Raw genomic sequence first — 21,337 nt, 5'->3', positions numbered from 1 at the left:
CAGGTGTGAGCCAGGTCAGTACCCGGATGAGGGTGAGCTACAGGGAAAAACAAAATTTCCAGCTGGAAGCGGTGTTAATGGTGCCGGCGGGGGGGCACTCACCCTGAGGTCTGTGCGGGTCCCAATGCCCCAGCATAGTGACAGAGAAATAAACATGTTTGGGCAACTTTGGTCACCCCCATTTAACTTCTGGGGCAGGAAAAGCACACTTTTCAAAACTTGTTTTTCAGCTCGAAATAAACGTGTTTTTTCAAACCTTGGAATCCCAATGTAACTGCCTGGCTCATTAGAGCCCACTGAGTCAGCCCTTAACCCCACTGTGCAGAAGTTGTCAAAACGGGTTTTTCAGCAGAAATAAACACGTTTGGGCAACTTTGGTCACCCCCATTTAACTTCTGGGGCAGGAAAAGCACACTTTTCAAAACGTATTTTTCAGCTCGCTGTGACCTCTGTTTTACATCTCATCCAAAAGACAGCGTCCTTTTACAACACAGCGTCTCTGTCACTATCATAAGTGACTGCCATCATAAGAATATGAGTCCAATCTTTTAGAATATAGTCAGAATGACTTCTAACCTTACCTGTGGTGTCTTTAATCCCTATTGCTCAATGCATGGTGTACGTACTGCATAGATGTGTCTTGAGAATGAGGAATGGGCCCCTGAGACCGTCATTTACCTGTTTCACAAATGATCGTATTTTACTAGAGATTCTGTTTGGGATTCAGATGTGCATTCGGACAGCAATCCCTTTCAAGAAATGATACGTACTGGATGAGGTCAAAGGTGCTGGAACACTGTATTTAGGATGTGTTTGCAGTGATTGTGTGTCTCCTGCTTCATCGCAGTGATATATAGATGTGCTCCTGTAATTTATTGGTACATGCCCAGGGCAGTAAGCAGTCTGAGGATTTATTTCCAGACGGCATAGAGCAGTGAAGCAGTGAAGTAGTGCAACACACTGGATCATTATATTATTAGAATCTATTCTACTTAAATTATTACATTATACACAATTTGAGTTCATTTTAAAAAGTAAAAGGTAATGAAAGGAATGCATTTTCATAAGAAAGATAATACCGATATGCATGTGATAATCTTCCTTATATCATGTAGTGCGTCATTTGGACACTTTGTGGGCTTGAAATACAAAGCAAATCATGTTCTATGGTACAAGATAAATACAAAACGTAAGCTTTTATTTTAATTAGATTTGTTTATAAAGCATAAGCAATCATTTATTACATTAATATATGTGAAAATGACATTTTAGCATCATAATATTACATAAAGGTCTCTAGCTTCAACAGTGATATATATACAGTGCCTTGCGAAAGTATTCGGCCCCCTTGAACTTTTCAACCTTTTGCCACATTTCAGGCTTCAAACATAAAGATATAAATTTTTTATTTTATGTGAAGAATCACCAACAAGTGGGACACAATTGTGAAGTGGAACGAAATCTATTGGATTTTTGAAACTTTTTTAACTAATAAAAAAATGAAAAGTGGGGCGTGCAAAATTATTCGGCCCCTTTACTTTCAGTGCAGCAAACTCACTCCAGAAGTTCAGCGAGGATCTCTGAATGATCCAATGTTGTCCTAAATGACTGATGGTGATAAATAGAATCCACCTGTGTGTAATCAAGTCTCTGTATAAATGCACCTGCTCTGTGATAGTCTCAAGGTTCTGTTGAAAGCGCAGAGAGCATCATGAAGACCAAGGAACACACCAGGCAGGTCCGTAATACTGTTGTGGAGACGTTTAAAGCCGGATTTGGATACAAAAAGATTTCCCAAGCTTCAAACATCCCAAGGAGCACTGTGCAAGCGATCATCTTGAAATGGAAGGAGTATCAGACCACTGCAAATCTACCAAGACCTGGCCGTCCCTCTAAACTTTCAGCTCAGACAAGGAGAAGACTGATCAGAGATGCAGCCAAGAGGCCCATGATCACTCTGGATGAACTGCAGAGAACTACAGCTGAGGTGGGAGAGTCTGTCCATAGGACAACAATCAGTCTTACACTGCACAAATCTGGCCTTTATGGAAGAGTGGCAAGAAGAAAGCCATTTCTCAAAGATATCCATAAAAAGTCTCGTCTAAAGTTTGCCACAAGCCACCTGGGAGACACCCCAAACATGTGGAAGAAGGTGCTCTGGTCAGATGAAACCAAAATCGAACTTTTTGGCCACAATGCAAAACGATATGTTTGGCGTAAAAGCAACACAGCTCATCACCCTCAACACACCATCCCCACTGTCAAACATGGTGGTGGCAGCATCATGGTTTGGGCCTGCTTTTCTTCAGCAGGGACAGGGAAGATGGTTAAAATTGAGGGGAAGATGGATGCAGCCAAATACAGGACCATTCTGGATGAAAACCTGTTGGAGTCTGCAAAAGACCTGAAACTGGGACGGAGATTTATCTTCCAACAAGACAATGATCCCAAACATACAGCAAAATCTACAAAGGAATGGTTCACAAATAAACGTATCCAGGTGTTTGAATGGCCAAGTCAAAGTCCAGACCTGAATCCAATCGAGAATCTGTGGAAAGAGCTGAAAACTGCTGTTCACAAACGCTCTCCATCCAACCTCACTGAGCTCGAGCTGTTTTGCAAGGAAGAATGGGCAAGAATTTCAGTCTCTCGATGTGCAAAACTGATAGAGACATACCCCAAGCGACTTGCAGCTGTAATCGCAGCAAAAGGTGGCTCTACAAAGTATTAACGCAAGGGGGCCGAATAATTTTGCACGCCCCACTTTTCATTTTTTTATTAGTTAAAAAAGTTTCAAAAATCCAATAGATTTCGTTCCACTTCACAATTGTGTCCCACTTGTTGGTGATTCTTCACATAAAATAAAAAATTTATATCTTTATGTTTGAAGCCTGAAATGTGGCAAAAGGTTGAAAAGTTCAAGGGGGCCGAATACTTTCGCAAGGCACTGTATATATGCTCAGTGATTTATTGGTACATGCCCAGGTCAATAATCAGAATGAGGATTTATTTCCAGACGGGCTACAGGTAGTGTTGTGAAATACTTCAACACACTGGATCGCAGATTTAGACCCCCTGCACTCTTACTCCTTAAAAACCAAAGAAATGAAGATATGTAGCAATCACATTGTAACAGGGGTGACAGTGACTTAATGCTTTTACTAGTGGACTTTTGGTACCTTTAGGGTACGGTGTTCCCTGAAGGGCTCTCAAACCCCGCATTTCAGATGCCTAGCTGTATCGCTGATGTTTTGCACCTCAGAATCACTTTTAAACCTTACCTCTGGTATCTTTAATCCCTATTGCTCAATGCATGGTGAAAGTATTGCATAATTGTGTCTGAAAATGAGCAATGGGCACCTGAGAGACTCATTTGCCTGTTTCACAAATGATCATATTTGACTAGAGATTCTGTTTGGGATTCAGTTGTGCATTCTGACAGCAATCCCTTTCAAAAAACGTTACATTCTGGATGAGGTCAGAGGTGCAGGAACACTGTATTTAGGATGTGTTTGCACTTATTCTGTGTCTCTAGCTTCAACACAGTGATATATATATATATGCTCAGTGATTTTTTGGTACATGCCCAGGGCAATAATCATTATGAGGATTTATTTCCAGATGTGCTAGGGGTAGTGTTGTGAAATACTTCAACACACTGGATCGCAGGTTTAGACCCCCTGCACTCTTACTCCTTAAAAACCTGAAGCGTCTGGCGTCTCGCCGACGTCGAACACCCCCCTCAGGCTGTACTCGTACTCGGCTAACTGCTGTGGAACCCTGCGTGAGCAGCCGCTGCGCCACGGTGACGGCTGGCGACCCACTGACGCCCCACTATCGGCCGGCTCCAGCCCCGGCTGGTCCTCTAGAGCCTCCCCACACGGCTCCTCCTCCCGGGCCCGGTAGGGGGCCAGGCGGTCTCGGTGCAGGACCACCACTCTCCCCCGTGTTCGCAACCGGACACGGTAGCAGACCTCGCCCACCACCCAGAGTACCTCAGCGGGCCCCTCCCACGATGGCGCCAGCTTAGGGCTGAGGCATTTGCAGCGGCGCGGGTTGTACACCCAAACCGAGTCCCCGGGCTGGAAGGCAGGCCCCCTGCAGCACAGGTCGTAGTACCGCTTCTGCCGGACCCCCGCCTGTGTCAGGTGGGTCCGTGCAAAGCTGTGCACCTGCTGCATCCGCTGCCGCAGGTCCCACTCGTAGTCCGGTCCAGCCAGCAGTGCCGACCCGTCTCCGGGCGGCGGGCCGAAGACCAGGTCCACCGGGGTTCACATTTCCCGGCCCAGCATGAGTGAGGCCGGGGTGCACCTGGTGGATTCCTGGACCGCGGTCCTATACGCCCAGAGCGCAAGGGGGAGGTGGCGGTCCCAGTCCCATTGGTGCTGGGACACCAGGGTGGCCAGCTGGGTGGTGAGCGTACGATTAAACCGCTCCACCAACCCGTTGCTCTGGGGATGCAGCGGTGTGGTCCGCGTCTTAGTGATCCCCAGGCTCTCGCACACTCTGGCGAAGACCTGGGACTCGACGTTACGCCCCTGGTCACTATGTAACTCCTCCGGCACCCCCAGCCTGGCAAACATCCCCTCCAGCAGTGCATCGGCCACCGTGGGGGCACTCTGGTCCGGGAGGGCGTAGGCCTCCGGCCACTTCATAAAATAATCCATGGCCACCAAGACGTAGAGGTTCCCAGCCTCGGTGCGCGGAAACGGGCCCAAAACGTCCACCCCCACCTGCTCCATAGGAGCCCCCACCTGGTGTTGTTGGAGGGGGCCCGAGAGCGCTCGGGGGGACCCTTCTGCGCCACGCACACTGCACACGTTCGGCAGTACCGCTCCACGTCCCGGTGGCAAAGACCCCAATAAAAATGGCCTCGGAGGCGCTGCAGGGTTTTTTTACCGCCAAAGTGCCCCACGCCCGGCTGGCCATGCACTGCTCGGAGCACCGCCCCGCGGAGCGACCAAGGCACCATCAGCCGCCACCGTACCTCGCCACTGGAGGGTACCCGCCACCCCCGGCGCAGCACCCCGTCCTTTACCTCCAAGGCCTCCCACAGGGCGCAGAGGGCCTTGACGGACTTTGGGTTTGGGGCGAGCTTCTCTCGCATAGGCCGCACTCCGGCTACCACTCCCAGCATGCCCAGCGGTACTACGAGCGCCTAGGGGCGCTTCCTCCTCACCACCAGGCGAGGGCGTTACAATACATAGAATATGCATGTAAAACGAACAGATCTTATCGAGAGGGTTATCAGAATACAAAAGGTATATATTCAGTCAGTTACAAAGTGTTACACATATCAAGAGGACATACGTTCAGTATATCATTCATTTAGACCATTTCATAAATGAACCTGGTTATAACTTCTACATTAGATACTGAAAACAAGTACATAACTCTTAGGAATTAAATTGATATCAACTGGTTGGGATAACAATTGAATTCTCGAGCAGTAATGCAGTGAAGTTGAATACTCATCCAATCTCTGGGGATTCAGATCTCCTGCGGGCACAAAGAAGCAGTTGCACGCTTGTTGCTGTCCAATCCGCGCTCTCTGTCTAGGTGCCAGGCTGTGCTGTGCGGGTTGCGACGGTGCCCTGCTGATGCTCACTGACCGGCTAGTTAGTGTTGGCTTTAACTAGCAAAGTTTGTGCACAGGAGAAAAGATGACTATGGGTCCCAGCAAGTCAAGAAGAAGACCGGTTCATTCCTGATGAAGAGCTAGTTCTGAATAGTGATTCAACTGTCCACAGTTCCGACCTGTTCACGAGGCCTGCTGCTGGTGCTAACCTCGGGTGGATCCTCTGGTTACTCTCTGGCAACCTCCGCTCTAGACTCTTAGAAGGAAAGTTCTGGCACTCGGACACACTGGCCTTTCCGTGGTTGTCCGGGCTGAGTCTCAGGATGGTCAGGAGGTGCGCTGTGAGAATGTCCTGCCCTTGGGAGCCTTCTGCTCCTGGGCTGTCCTGCCCTGGAATTCTCCTTTGAATTCCCTTTAGAAAACTCCACAGAAATCTCTACTGAATTCCCACTGAATCTCTCAGGCTCTCTGTGTTGCCTGTTTTTACCTGGAGGAACTTCAGCTTTCGGCTGAAAGATCCATGGGCATCAGAGTCCCACGTGGGTTACTCGGCCCTACCAGTCCCTGATTGGTTGATCAAGGTGAGATATGAGTCACTTACTCCTGACACTTAGGAATGCAGTCCAGATGTCCATCTGGCACTCCTAGACAGATAGGCGCCAATGGATGACCATTGATCATGATAGCCAGGCTTAGCTAAGTGCATCCCCCTTTGGGAGCTGTCCCTTATCAAGGGAAACCTTAAATCAGCCTGCATGAATAGATTCTCTGTGGCTGCACCACAGAGATGAACAGAGAGATGAGGCCTAATTTGTGAAAGCTCAGAAACACTTAATTCTTTCTTATTAATAAGCCTCACTTCTAAAACAGGAGATTCGCGTTTGGGAATGTGCCCTGCCCTACAAATAAAACAGGTCTACAGGTCTGTTCTTTCTTTTTAAAGAAAAAAACATTGCTGACTTCTTTTTTTTTTGCCAGCCGCTAGCGCTGATTAGCAAGGTTTGTATTTCATGTTTTGCAAGTTGCATCCATTTTAAGAAAAACAAGTCGCGTTAAAGACAGGAAATGAATACTTGCATTTAATTAAGTCTAGCCGTAGGCGGTTGTCCATAATGACCAGTACTGTTCAAGAAGACAGAACAAAGAAGGCACCGCTGGGATTCGAACCCAGGATCTCCTGTTTACTAGACAGGCACTTTAACCAACTAAGCCACAGCGCCCCAGGAGTGTTGTCCTTTTGCAGCCACTTGGACACACCTTTAGAAAAACATTTTGTTAACAGGCATTCTGCCTCAGCCTAAACACCTATAGCTTGCAAAGCGCATGCTATTAGACAGGCACCTCTGCAAGACCTTAAGAGTCTCTTAAACTAGTGATAGTAAGGTGTTCCCAATGGGTGATGTTCGGCTTTAAAATCATCTCTCTGTGGAAGCGCCGAGATGCAGCTGTTTAAGGCTTAGAAGCAGCTGACTGTTTCACTACCTAGCTGATTACTGTCAGTCGGGGAGCTCAGAGGTGAAAAGCCTGTCTGAGAGACAATTCGCCATCGATCAGTTCAATATGTTCCGTACCAGCTCGGCGCACCCGAGATCATCTTGGTAGCCGTGTAGCTCAGATGAGTGAGAGCTTGTGTGTATTTACCACCGTGATTGGATGCCGGCCCTTCTCAGGTCACAGTAAACCTTCTGCTCAAAAAAAGTGAGGTAAAACCTCACTCTGCACAGTAAAACCTAAAAAAGTGAGGTTTTATTTAATCTCTGACCAAGGGAAACGTTTCATTTTTTCAAAGAAATGTTTGTTAAAAAATAAAGTCATAGTTCCATGGGATTCAATCATAGACCGTGTGACATGGAAGTCAGGAACCTAACCCACTAAAGCACTACAGAAACATTATCGACAGACAATGTACAGCGTGTACTATTCTTGTGTTGCGGTACATGAATATAATTATATCGTTATTCATTTCTAATTTATAACTTTATTAACTTTATAAATTTATTAACGTTATTAATTAATTTCACGACGCACAGACAGAGCATGGGGAGCCGCTGCCTGCAAACACGGCTCCAGGCAGGACTCCGCTCTGCAGGAGCCGCAGAGCAGAGGAGATGGGGGCAGCTTAGCTCCTGTGCAGAGACCTGAGCTGTTGTTGCTGCGGACGCTGTCTTTTCTGCACTCGGGGTAGGAGTGAATGTTGAGTTGCCCTTAGAAATGAAGCAGAGCACTTCAACGGCACGGGTGTGTGTGTGTGCGCCCTGGTGATTCTGGGAGACAGATCGAACCTGGGCTAAAAGAGAGGGGGCTTAGCCCTCTTCCATTTACTAGTTCAAAGTTGTACAACCCATTTGTATCTGCTAGGCGGCGCAGTCGTCATGCACAAAGAACGCTTTGAAAAGCGTCAAAGGCAAGTCATTCTGAGTTGGTCGTTTGTGTTTTCCGTTCAGACGCGAAATGCTGAAATGATCTCTCGGCTCCTCGGTTGTCATTTCTGCTCCGTAAAGGAATCACAGCACGCGTCGGCTTCCAGCACGGTGGGTCGGGACACGATGCTGGGGGGTCGGAGAGAGCGATGTCTTCCTCGTTAGTATAGGACCTGTCACCTGTCCCCACCTGTCACGCGGGAGACAGGGGTACATCAGGACGCGCATTGAAGTGAAAGCAGGATGCGCTGCGACATGCACTGTGCAGATCCCGCCACGCTAAGATGTGAGTGGGTCTGTTCGATCACAGCGCTAGGCGAATCCCCAATCCCCTTTTGTGCGTGGCGACAAAAGAAGTCTGTAGTCTGTTTCCACCCGGGGACCTTTCGCGTGTGAGGCGAACGTGATAACCACTACACTACGGAAACAGTGGTAAGATGTGCCCAGCGGCCCAGTGCTGAGCTTCGCCAATGCGATTCAGCGGCTTCCAGTGCCTTTATTGGTGTGCGCTGATGGACCGTGCTCTCTCCAGAGTCCAGCACGCCTGTCATGGACGGAGCAGGAAAGGCGGCGCCACATTCTACAGCCCTCTCCACGCAATCGACGAAATCGGGCTACTGAAGTGGAGAAAATTGCCTCTCCAGAAAGTGCAAATATCATCTTGGAGAGTATAAATCCTATTGCCAAAGGTCAGCCCTGTCTACCAGAGTAACCCTCCCACCTCCTGCAGCGATGGTCAGCTCATCTCACACGCGAGAAGTTTCGGCTGGAAACAAGCGCCCCCTCTTCTCGCACGTTTTGCACGTTTGAGTAGTTTTAATGCGGCTCCTTCGTACACGGTGCTGATCTTTTGGAAAGCAGGAGGCAAAACTGACACGTTCCCATACCAAAGTCGAACCCGGGCCGCCTGGGTGAAAACCAGGAATCCTAACCGCTAGACCATATAGAAGCGCACAACCCTGCTGTTCCGGGCATCATGCAAGCAAACTACAGAAATATTAGAAAACACGCAAGAGAGTTGTCACTCAGAGTGTCGAAGAGTCGATGTATACTGGGGCTCAGTTGAAATGCAACGTCAGGACTTTTCCGAATTATGTCACATGAAGAGAGCACAGCCTTTTCCGCCCTGCCATGTGTGTATCGGTAACTCGCCGTGATCGTATAGTGGTCAGTACTTTGCGTTGTGGCCGCAACAACCCCTGTTCGAATCCGGGTCACGGCAGAATAGGGGTGTCTGCTTTTACTACTTGCACGAATGAAGGCAAAAAAAAGCCAATTGATGTGAACGAACGGCGCTTTACAGAGGAGTACTGCCTGACTGGATCGTTGATGAACGACAGAGGCCACTCCGACCTCTTCTCGGGTTTCTTCAATGACTTACTAAGGATCTTCTTCACATTCGCCCATGCAGGGGAAGCCAGTTACACCAAAGCAAACGCAGGAAAGTGCAATTCAAGCAGAGACCAGGAGGGACTTGTTTACACCGAGAGTGGTCGGAGAATGGAACAATGCGCCCAGCCCTGTTGCTGGAGCCGATTCTTGATGAGATCTTGGGCTCACTAAGAAGCCCCCGCTGGATGCTAATCTTTCTGTTGTTCTTGCAGGTCCTGCGCTGCTTTTGAGCCGACAGAGCTCGTCCTGGTCTGTCGGCACAGCCCAATTGCAAATGATCGGCTCCGCGTACAGAAGGAACGTGCGTTTGGTACAAGAGTGCATGAAGGCACCGGAAATACATTGGGAACAAATGAGCGGTCGCTCAATACCTCTGTGAAGTACAGGAGCGTGCAAAACGAGGCTGTTTCCGCCCGGTCTCGAACCGGGGACCTTTCGCGTGTTAGGCGAACGTGATAGCCGCTACACTACGGAAACCTGTAGGGACAGCTGCTGGTGTCTCGCTTGCGTTTCGGGCTGAGAAAGGCAAGCGTCACTTTAGGCAGGGGGCGCTGGAGAGAGGAACAAAGGGCGCGATGAAACAAAATGCCGAAACCCGGGATCCAACCAGGGACCTTTAGATCTTCAGTCTAACGCTCCTCCAGCTGAGCTATTTCGGCGGTGCACAGAGCGCACAGCCACCTGCTCCAGCCTTCCTGTGTTGCGGCATGAGCGCACCAAGAGGAGCGGGAGAGTGTTGCAGGAACGTCACTCAGAAGGAAAGCCACCCAGCTGCGCCCTCTGAGCTCTGTCCAGCGCATCTTCCTCGCATGGACTCCTGCCTGCGACAGGCAGGAAAAAATTAGCAAGAACAGAACAACACCCCATGGGTGTCACATGACCACACCTTAGGTTGTGACACGTACAGGTGTGAGGGGTTGCCGGGCTACTTTGGAGCAGAGCTTGGGCAGAGGGGGGGCGGGAAAGCAGACAAAAAGGTGACACCTCAAGGTCTGTACGATCACAGCTCTCCGCCGCCCCAGGCTTCCGCTAGATAAGCTACTGGACACAACCGCCCCTCCTCACACAGACCGTGGAAAAGCCCCCGAGTGGGAGGGCTCTCTCTTCCTCCCAGGAGCTCTTGGACACGACGCACAGACAGAGCGCGGGGAGCCGCCGCCTGCAAACACGGCTCCAGGCAGGACTCCGCTCTGCAGGAGCCACAGAGCAGAGCAGAGCAGAGCAGAGCAGAGCAGAGCAGAGGAGATGGGGGCAGCTTAGCTCCTGTGCAGAGACCTGAGCTGTTGTTGGTGCGGACGCTGTCTTTTCTGTTCTCGGGGTAGGAGTGAATGTTGAGTTGCCCTTAGAAATGAAGCAGAGCATTTCAACGGCACGGGTGTGTGTGTGTGCGTGCGCCCTGGTGATTCTGGGAGACAGATCGAACCTGGGCTAAAAGAGAGGGGGCTTAGCCCTCTTCCATTTGCTACTTCAAAGTTGTAGAACCCATTTGCATCTGCTAGGCGGCGCAGTCGTCATGCACAAAGAACGCTTTGAAAAGCGTCCAAAGCAAGTCATTCCGAGTTGGTCGTTTGTGTTTTCCGTTCAGACGCGAAATGCTGAAATGATCTCTCGGCTCCTCGGTTGTCATTTCTGCTCCGTAAAGGAATCACAGCACGCGTCGCCTTCCAGCACGCTGGGTCGGGACACGATGCCGGGGGTCGGCGCGTCCGATGTCTTCCTCGTTAGTATAGTGGCAAGTATCCCTCCCTGTCACGCGGGATACCGGGGTTCGATTCCCCGACGGGGCGTAGCTTTTCTTTTACCTCCTTAGAGAAAGGACTGCCTTTCACTTCTCTGTTTTCTAACACAGCGTCGTGCACCTTTTCATTGCTCTCGCTTTCAGAGCCTCCGCACAGCACACGACTCGACATCAGGAAGCACATTGAAGTGAAAGCAGGGAGCGCTGCGACATGCACTGTGCAGATCCCGCCACACTAAGAGGTGAGTGGGTCTGTTCGATGCACAAAGAACGCTTTGATAAGCGTCAAAGGCAAATCATTCCGAGTTGGTCGTTTGTGTTTTCCGTTCAGACGCGAAATGCTGAAATGATCTCTCGGCTCCTCGGTTGTCATTTCTGCTCCGTAAAGGAATCACAGCACGAGTCGGCTTCCAGCACGGTGGGTCGGGACACGATGCCGGGGGTCGGAGAGAGCGATGTCTTCCTCGTTAGTATAGGACCTGTCACGCGGACCTGTCACCTGTCTCCACCTGTCACGCGGGAGACCGGGGTACATCAGGACGCGCATTGAAGTGAAAGAAGGATGCGCTGCGACATGCACTGTGCAGATCCCGCCACACTAAGAGGTGAGTGGGTCTGTTCGATCACAGCGCTAGGCGAATCCCCAATCCCCTTTTGTGCGTGGCGACAAAAGAAGTCTGTTTTCGCCCGGTTTCAAACCGGGGACCTGTCGCGTGTGAGGCGAACGTGATAACCACTACACTACGGAAACGGTGGTAAGACATGCCCAGCGGCCCAGTGCTGAGCTTCGCCAATGCGATTCAGCTGCTTCCAGTGCCTTTATTGGAGTGCGCTGATGGACCGTGCTCTCTCTCCAGAGACCAGCACGCCTGTCATGGACGGAGCAGGAAAGGCGGCGTCACATTCTACAGCCCTCTCCACGCAATCGACGAAATCGGGCTGCTGACGTGGAGAAAATCGCCTCTCCAGAAAGTGCAAATATCATCTTGGAGAGTATAGATCCTATTGCCGAAGGTCAGCCCTGTCTACCAGAGTAACCCTCCCACCTCCTGCAGCGATGGTCAGCTGGTCTCACACGCGAGAAGTTTCGGCTGGAAACAAGCGCCCCCTCTTCTCGCACGTTTTGCACGTTCGAGTAGTTTTAATGCGGCTCCTTCGTACACGGCGCTGATCTTTTGGAAAGCAGGAGGCAAAACTGACACGTTACCATACCGGGAGTCGAACCAGGGCCGCCTGGGTGAAAACCAGGAATCCTAACCACTAGACCATATGGCAGCGAACAACCCTCCTGTTCCCGGCATCATGCAAGCAAACTACATAAATATGAGAAAACGCAAGAGAGTTGTCACTCAAAGTGTCGAAGGGTCGATGTATACTGGGACTCAGTTGAAATGCAACGTCAGGACTTTTCCGTTTATGTCACACGAAGAGAGCACAGCCTTTTCCGCCCTGCCACGTGTGTATCGGTAACTCGCCGTGATCGTATAGTGGTCAGTACTTTGCGTTGTGGCCGCAACAACCCTGGTTCAAATCTGGGTCACGGCTGAATAGGGGCGTCTGCTTTTACTACTTGCATGAATGAAGGCAAAAAAAAGCCAATCGATGTGAACGAACGGCGCTTTACAGAGGAGTACTGCCTGACTGGATCGTTGATGAACGACAGAGGCCACTCCAACCTCTTCTCGGGTTTCTTCAATGACTTACTAAGGATCTTCTTCACATTCGCCCATGCAGGGGAAGCCAGTTACACCAAAGCAAACGCAGGAAAGTGCATTTCATGCAGAGACCAGGAGGGACCTGTTTACACCAAGAGTGGTCGGAGTATGGAACAATGCGCCCAGCCCTGTTGCTGGAGTCGATTCTTGATTAGATTTTGGGCTCACTAAGAGGCCCCCGCTGGGTACTAATCTTTCTGTTGTTCTCGCAGGTGTTGCGCTGCTTTTGAGCCGACAGCTCGTCTTGGTCTGTCGGGACAGCCCAATTGCAAATGATCGGCTCCAGGTACAGAAAAAACGTGCGTTTGGTACAAGAGTGCATGAACGCACCGGAAATACATTGGGAACAAATGACTGGTGGTTCAAGACCTCTGTGAAGTGCAGGAGCGTGCAAGAAGAGGCTGTTTGCACCCAGTCTCGAACCTGGGACCTTTCGCATGTTAGGCAAACATGATAACCACTACACTACGGAAACTTGTACGGTTTGTTGCTGGTGTATCGCTTGCGTTTCGGGCTGAGAAAGGGACGCGTCATTTTAGGCAGGGGGCGCTGGAGAGAGGAACAAAGGGAGCGATGAAACAAAATGCCGAAACCTGGGATCGAGCCAGGGACCTTTAGAACATACTCTCACGAATCGTTAGAATATGTGCGTTTGATCATCAATTGCGTAACAACCACATTCGTTCGACTTGAGCCATCAAGCTCATAGTTTTCAAATCTTGAAAGCTGTCATTGAGCACATCATAGTCTGCAGTACGCCCCGTAACTTGCGTACTTCAACAGAAAGAAGAGCAGACAGCTCCATAAATATGCGAGGCGCAGAGAGTGCAAGGCGAGCCGCACACGTTTCGGTGGCTGAGAGAGGGCAGTTTTTGCTTCTGCATTTCCCAAGTAAGGACGCATGACAACAAGCGATTGCGGTGCTCATTTACGACATAGTGGTGATGAGTTTTCAGTACGTGTTCTTTTGAACGAGCAATGAGGTTGCTGCCTTGGACAGCTGACTGCACGCTCTCATTGTGCCACGTGATGAGTATTCACCAGGCTCGTTCAGTCATTAGTCACATTCCATCGTTTGCCATAAGCAGATGCTGCAAGGTGATGTGGATATCAGTTCTCAGTCTTGTGGACGAGGACAAAAAGAGCACACAAGGGCTCAGCCGGGAGTTGAACCCGGGACCTCCCACACCCTAAGCGAGAATCATACCCCTAAACCAATGAGCCACGGCAGCACTTTCTATTTTATCCTGTCAGCGAGCTTGAGGACGGGGGAGAGGCGTCATTCGCTCGTCCAGTCAGACCTTTAGCTTGCATGGTACAGCGCTCGCTTTGCATGCGAGAGGTAGCGGGATCGTTTCCCACGTCCTCCAGGTGTGTGCTTAGAGCTTGATGTGCCGAAAGGTGTCCTTTAGCCTGTGGTCACACCTTGCATGGAGAGCGTCATGCAGCTGTCAATCATTTCGCAGCCACGCCCCCTCTTCATCTTCTCTCTGCCTTAAGCGTCTCCGCCACTCTCTCTTGACATTTCATGTCAGCATGTCAGAAGTCCGAGTGACGTTTTTAATGGCTGAGTGAGGGCACGATGCTGAAGCAGAGAGGCCACTTCAGCCAGAGAGACTTGTGCTAGGTGAGATCTGAAAAACGGACTCGCAACAGAAACAGACCAAAAAAGTATCGGTGAGATCAAAAGGCAAATGCAACATCCAGCAGAGGGCGTCTGAAGATTAGGGAACGGGCGACTGAAATCCATATGAGGCAAACTTTCCGGCTGTGCACTGCAGCTGGCCTCGTTGGCGTAGTTGGTAGCGCGTCAGTCTCTTTATCTGAAGGTCCTGAGTTTGATCCTCACACGGGGCATGGCTGCTTGCTCTTTTCAAACACTTGCGGCAACTGTTCGCTCATAACCACGTCTGGAATGCGTGACCTTTACACGGGGGAGAAGCAATGCCGCATCCCTTTTCTAAAGAACATTCATATTCAGAAATAAGTCAAGAAATTTGCCATTACTTTTGCTGTCAGCCTGCCCATGTTGCCAAAGAAAGATTCACTCGGCGTCAACATGACAGAACAGCGATCACTTGAAAACACTGTTCCACACTCCGTAAGCAAGAACTTCAGTGTTTGCAGTCACCCGATATGCCGATAGTCAAAGGAGCACAAAACACGAAGCGTCAAAAGACAAGATGAGTTGATGGAAAGAGCGTTGAATTGATGAGCACAAAAGTTCAGCTCGTACAATAGGCAACGAAGGTCCCGGCGTCATCATCGCACTTGAAAGGACTGCCTTGCAGACTAAGGGCAGTGGGAGGTTGCTGTTTTGAGATGGAGGCATTGGGATGGTGGGCCGAGATCTATTCTTCTTAAGGAATTCTTCATCGTGAAAGATCGGTCCACAGATCATCCAAAGAACTTACAAATTTTTGGGACTCAGGGAATCACGTCTTGAAAATACGGCTTGGACGCGTAACGGCATTCTATCCAACTATCCAACTGCAGGACTTGAGGGTTTTTTGTGCTTTGTTCTGTTTTCGTTGACATCGCATTCGTAAGAGCGTCAAAAAAAGGCAATTCCAGCATCTAACACGAATAAAAGGGCTATTGAAACTGCAGGGCTGCGCAGCTTCTAAAATCCTTGCACACAATTCTCCGTTATTGTTACTTCCTTCTTTCTGTCTAACAAAGTTCCCTTTTCCTGACCGGACGGGGAGACTATCATTCCAACTTGAAGCCAGCCTTAAGTTCTCCGAGGCGCATTTGTCTGCTAGCATGCATTTTGTGAAATTTTTTTTTGTTGTTGTTAAACCAAAAGCGACTTTGAAAAAGGTTTCCACCGCTGCCCGGCACTCTATGTTAGACTGTATCAAGAAAGCAGCGTGCGCTGCAGCCGTGGCCGAGTGGTTAGGGCGATGGATTAGAAAGTCGTCGGGGTCTCCCCGCGAAGCTTCGAGTCCTGCCCCCTACGGTGTCGTCGTGTGTCTGCGCAACAAAGGAAAAGCACCCATTTCGCTCTTCCCGTGACTTTTAAAACACGAATGATCTGGATTTCTACATGAATGGCTCTTAAAATGTGATCTGATCTTCATCTGACGCATAATAATAAATAAAGACAGTCTTGTTTAACAAACAACACACAACATTTTACATTGTCAATTCAGTTCAAATCAATGTATTTCTATATAGCGCCTTTCACAACAAGGTTGTCCCAAGGCACTTAACAATGCAAGTTGTTAAGAGCCTTGTGTCTAATATGCCGCCTAGGTTACGTGCTGTCTCTTTGAGGCAAATGTTTAAATCCTCTGAGTTAAGTGCTGAAGTTATAGTAGTCCTATCAGTATTGTTGCCTCCGATCAACAGATCCTCAGTTTTCTCAGAGTTGAGTAACAAAAAGTTTTCACACATCCAAGTCTTTCCTTCATTAATGCATTTAACTAAAGTGATAATAGAAGAGTTGTCATTTGGTGTAAACAAAATGTTTATTTGAGTGTCATCAGCATATGAATGAAAGTTCATATTATTTTTTCGTATTATCCTACCTAGCAGCAGCATGTAGAGAGAGAGAGCAATATTGGTCCCGGCACTGATCCGTCTGGTACCCCAAATTGAACTGGTGACGTTGATGAAGCAGTACAATTATTAGATATTTGAACATAATGAAAACGATGAGTAAAATGTGAAGTAAACCACTGAAGGACGGTTCCAGATAAGCCAACCTCAAACTCAAGCCTGTGTAACAAAACAGAGAGGTCAACCGTGTCAAAGGCAGCTCTAAGATCTAGAAGCACAAGCACTGTTGCATTCCCCGCATCAGTAGCTAAGAGAATATCATTTACGACTCTCGTTAATGCAGTTTCAGAAACCAGACTGAAATTTCTCAATTATATTATTTGAATCCAGATACGATTGACGTTGGGCAACAACTATTCTCTCAAGACTTTTAGATTGAAATGGGACCTTTGAGACAGGCCTGTAGTTGTTAAGAACTTGTGGATCCAAATTTGACTTCTTAAGGAGCGGTCTAACAACCGCTACCTTAAATTGATCAGGTACAACGCCTGACACAAGCGATGCATTCATCATACTAATTATAGGTCCTGCCAGTCCTTCGAGGGAATCTTTGACTAGCTGAGTGGGGATGGGATCTAGCGAACAGGTGGTTGACTTTGTCTTACGTCTGTGTTCATGAGTCCACCATAAGAAGAAATCTGAACAGGAGTGGTGATCATCCGAGGTCACCACGGAGGAAACCACTGCTCTCCCCAACAAAAAAACCACCACTGCCCCTCTCAAGTTTGCTAAAGACCACATGGATGTTCCACAGCAACTCCTGGAACAATGTTCTGTGGACAGACGTGACAAAAGTTGAACTTGTTGGTAAATGTGCACAGCGTTATGTTTGGAGATAACAAAACACTGCATACCAACTCCAAAACCTCATCCCACCTGGGAAGCATGGCGGAGGCTGTACGGCTTGCAATCATCGAGGGACCGATGAATTCCAAGATGTATCAGGAAATTCTACAGCAGAATGTCAGGGTGTCTGCCTGTGATCTAAAACTCGAAAGACGCTGGGTCATGCAACATGACAAAAACAAAGGAGTACATCAACAACAGAGTGGCTGAAACAGAAGAAATTCCGTATTTTGGGATGGCCAAGTAAGAGTCCTGACCCCAATCCCATTGAAGTGCTGTGGCATGATCTGAAGCAGGCCGTTCAGCGCAAGACATCCCAAAAATATACATGAACTGAAACAGTTTTGCATAGAGGAATAGGCCAAAATGCCTCCTGACCGCTGCTCAGGTCTGACCAGCCGCTACAGAAAGTGGGGGTTGAGGTTTTTGTCAATAAAGGAGGTTCCACTAGCTCCTTAATATAAGGGTTCACGTACTTTTTCCATCAATGACCTTGATTGTTTAAAACATTTGTTAAAACAGCAATGTCAAATGTTGGGCGTGTGTTGTTTGTTAAATCAGACTCTCTTTATTGATTATTATGACTTAGATAAAGATGAAATCACATGTTAGGAGCCATTCATGCAGAAATCCACATCATTCCGAAGGGCTGTTTACAAAAGTTTTTCTCCCAACTGTATGTGAGAGAAAAGCAGAGACGCTCACTGAGTAAGGTGGGGTTGCAGCTTCGCAAATTGCAAGGACATTTGTACTCTCAAAAGGGGACAGGAGCACCCCAGATGGGACTCGAACCCACAATCCCTGGCTTAGAGTGCCAGTGCCTTAGCCATTAGGCCACTGCGCCACACTGGGTGAGGTTGATCACGCTGATGAAGAGCCAGTTTTTTTTTTCCTTTGCTTTTTCAAAGGGATCCCCAAAAATAAGGGAAGTTAGGCAGCAGAAGGTTTACTGTGACCTGAGAAGGACCGGCATCCAATCACGGTGGTACACACACACACGCTCTCACTCATCTGAGCTACACGGCTACCAAGATGATCTCAGGTGCGCCGAGCTGGTACGGAACATATTGAACTGATCGACGGCGAATTGTCTCTCAGACAGGCTTTTCACCTCTGAGCTCCCTGACTGACAGTGATCAGCTAGGTAGTGAAACAGTCAGCTGCTTCTAAGCCTTAAACAGCTGCATCTCGGCGCTTCCAAGGAGAGATGATTTGAAAGCCAAACATCGCCCATTGGGAACACCTTACTATCACTAGTTTAAGAGACTCTTAAGGTCTTGCAGAGGTGCCTGTCTAATAGCATGCGCTTTTCAAGCTATAGGTGTTTAGGCTGAGGCAGAATGCCTGTTAACAAAATGTTTTTCTAAAGGGGCCTCGCACTCTTTTCCAAGCAATGGTCACCATCCCCACCAAGTGTCACAATGTAGTCATGTCCTAGGACGTCACCTGTTAGTCTCCATTTGTCTGCCACCAACACTTTAGGTTACGGGGTCACAACCGCACCCCGGAGAGCAGAGGAGCCGTTGGCGCTCTGGTGGCGCAGATTGGGCTGAAGGTGGGGCGCTTGAATCTCGCTGTTGGAGGCCGTCTGAAACTGACCCAAGCCTTTCCCTTGAATTAAATGTAAATAAGATATGAACCCCAGATGCACATGGAATCAATCACGTGTTTCCTTTGAGCCGTTTCAAAGACTGCTCCAGAGTTTACCTTGCACAGATGTGCAAAGATTAATGATGGGGGTGCATGCTTCCAGGCGCCTTACAACTGTAGGGACTGATTAGAGACAATTCGTAGCGTGTGTTCGTTTCCATATACGCCCCGTGTTGCAATGGTAGGATGAAGTCAAATACGGCTTGGATGTGTAACGGCATTCTATCCAACTGCAGGACTTGAGGGTTTTTTTGTGCTTTGTTCTGTTTTCGTTGACATCGCATTCGTAAGAGCGTCAAAAAAAGGCAATTCCAGCATCTAACACGAATAAAAGGGCTATTGAAACTGCAGGGCTGCGCAGCTTCTAAAATCCTTGCACACAATTCTCCGTTATTGTTACTTCCTTCTTTCTGTCTAACAAAGTTCCCTTTTCCTAACCGGACGGGGAGACTTTATCATTCCAACTTGAAGCCAGCCTTAAGTCCTCTGAGGTGCATTTGTCTGCTAGCATGCTTTTGTGAAAGTTCAAATTTGGACAAACACAATCTGTGGCGTTTAGCGTGACATAGTCTTGCAGGCATCGTGCTGTCTCACTGCAATACTATACCGCTGGAGGAAACAGTCCATCTGGCCATGAAACTCATTTGAACGTCTAGCTACAGCAACTAACAATATCATGATTTATTCAGGATGTGTGGAATCAGCACGTCCCGGAGACAGCTTCCGAAATCGTGAGCATTCTCTGGTGGTGTCCTGCAGGGCGCCTGTGGGCGTGTGTTGGTGGTATAGTGGTGAGCATGCAAAAGCCACTGCATTGGCCAGGAATCGAACCCGAGCCTCTTACTTGGCAGGCAAGAATTCTTCCACTGAACCACCAATGCTCAATACCTGTACCTTCAAAAAAGACGCTTTTTTGGTGCTCTGTTCAAAAAGCGTCGACATCTGTTTCCAGCTGCAAAATGCCATCCGCGGACGCTGAAGAATTTATTTATTTAGACACCGCTCAGAATCCCCTGTAAGATTCTCCCTCAGTTCCTTTGAGCAGTGTTTTACCTCTTTCAAAAGGCTTCACTTTCCTAGTCACATTCCAAGGCTCATCGAACCCGGGCTGTTTCCTCCAGCGGTATAGTATTGCAGTGAGACAGCACGATGCCTGCAAGACTATGTCACGCTAAACGCCACAGATTGTGTTTGTCCGTTCGTGTCAGTCGTCCTGCAACCACGGGAAGTGGGACACAAACATGCTGCAATGCTTTCAGGACGTTAGGATTTGTTTATGCAACATCCGAGAAGAGTACTTGTGGCTTGAATGTGAACTGTACGTGCCCGCCCCCTTTCCTCTGTAGTGCATGAGTTCCTCCCGGCATGCCCTTCGTCATTGTTCTGTCATCTTGTATTTAAAGGGTTGTATTCCTGCAGCTGAAAATAAGCAACGGTTTTCTCACAACGCCCTTTGTTTCCGACGGAGCCCTTGTCTGTCATGAAATTCTTCAAAACCTCAAACTAGAAGAAGACGACAAATATGAAGCGTTACAGCAACGACATGCCATGAGACGATTGATAACGTTTCCGTAGGATCCTCGCGGTTGCCTGGCAACCGTCAGCTTTGCGCAGTGGCAGTATCGTAGCCTGTGAGGTTTAGCCGAGGCGCGATTATTACTAGTTGAAAACTTTTCCCAATACCCCCCTTCCGCCGGTTTGCAATACAATCGGCGAAAGCAATTTTTGATAGTCTCGTCAGAGACTGTGCAAGGTGTTTAAAGACAGATTTTGTCATGGTGACATCATGATAGAAAGAAACGAGCTTGTTACGTTTCAACAGAAACGCTCTTTAGCTCTTTCAGCGTTATGCAGAGAACAGCGTCTGTCGAGATCACTTTTGAGTCAGCGCGAAACGCCGTGTGCTGTCAGTTTGATTTCATATTGCTTGTAGCGGCGCCCGGCTTTTGTCTGTCAAACGTTAGGTTGCGCTTCTTCATGCTGCATCGTCGGCATGAGTGGAGCTTTATAAACGTCTGTACTTACTGCGCCCCATAAGAAATCGTTTGTCCCCGTTCAAAAGAGATTGTGCGATGTCCTGCAGCGTTCGCAAAGCAAACCTTTGACAGTTTGAAAAGAGGAATTTATTCTGCTTCCTGTGCGTGCAGTAGTTACAAAGTTGAACGTCTTTACACGATGTGCTGCAGTTTTCAGTGGGCGGGCTTTGTCAGATGGCTTGGAAAAACGCACTGAGACATCATGAGCAGTGTCCGGCATGTTTTCTGTGTATAGCTGTCTTTTAACGCATACAGAATTCATTCGAAATCATTGATTTCTCCTATTAACAAGGGTCCCTTTTTGAACCTGCCAGAAGCATTCTTTCAATGTAACAGATTTACTCCGGGGAAAGGCAGCATGACATTGAGAGTAGCTCAAGCTTTCAGCACCCGTATCG

General features: G+C 48.6%; 5 non-coding genes across 5 annotated transcripts; 2 read left to right on the top strand and 3 right to left on the bottom strand.

Moving 5' to 3' along the window:
* Positions 1 to 6,724: 6,724 nt before the first annotated feature.
* Positions 6,725 to 6,798, bottom strand: trnat-agu (transfer RNA threonine (anticodon AGU)). Its single transcript has one exon. It is a non-coding gene; the product is annotated as a tRNA-Thr (tRNA).
* Positions 6,799 to 9,794: 2,996 nt separating this feature from the next.
* On the bottom strand, positions 9,795 to 9,867 carry trnav-aac (transfer RNA valine (anticodon AAC)). The gene has a single exon. It is a non-coding gene; the product is annotated as a tRNA-Val (tRNA).
* Positions 9,868 to 12,331: 2,464 nt separating this feature from the next.
* On the bottom strand, positions 12,332 to 12,403 carry trnae-uuc (transfer RNA glutamic acid (anticodon UUC)). Its single transcript has one exon. It is a non-coding gene; the product is annotated as a tRNA-Glu (tRNA).
* Positions 12,404 to 14,627: 2,224 nt separating this feature from the next.
* On the top strand, positions 14,628 to 14,700 carry trnak-cuu (transfer RNA lysine (anticodon CUU)). The gene has a single exon. It is a non-coding gene; the product is annotated as a tRNA-Lys (tRNA).
* A 5,805-nt stretch (positions 14,701 to 20,505) lies between these two features.
* LOC148642553 (U4 spliceosomal RNA) lies at positions 20,506 to 20,647 on the top strand. Its single transcript, XR_015929482.1, has one exon. It is a non-coding gene; the product is annotated as a U4 spliceosomal RNA (small nuclear RNA).
* The last annotated feature ends 690 nt before the right edge of the window (positions 20,648 to 21,337 follow it).

The sequence above is a fragment of the Lepisosteus platostomus genome, chromosome 22, assembly GCF_059453375.1.
Source record: "Lepisosteus platostomus isolate fLepPlt1 chromosome 22, fLepPlt1.hap1, whole genome shotgun sequence".
Lineage (NCBI taxonomy): Eukaryota > Metazoa > Chordata > Actinopteri > Semionotiformes > Lepisosteidae > Lepisosteus > Lepisosteus platostomus.
The sequence above is the reverse complement of the archived record's forward strand: the minus strand, read 5'-3'. Positions and strand labels throughout refer to the sequence as shown.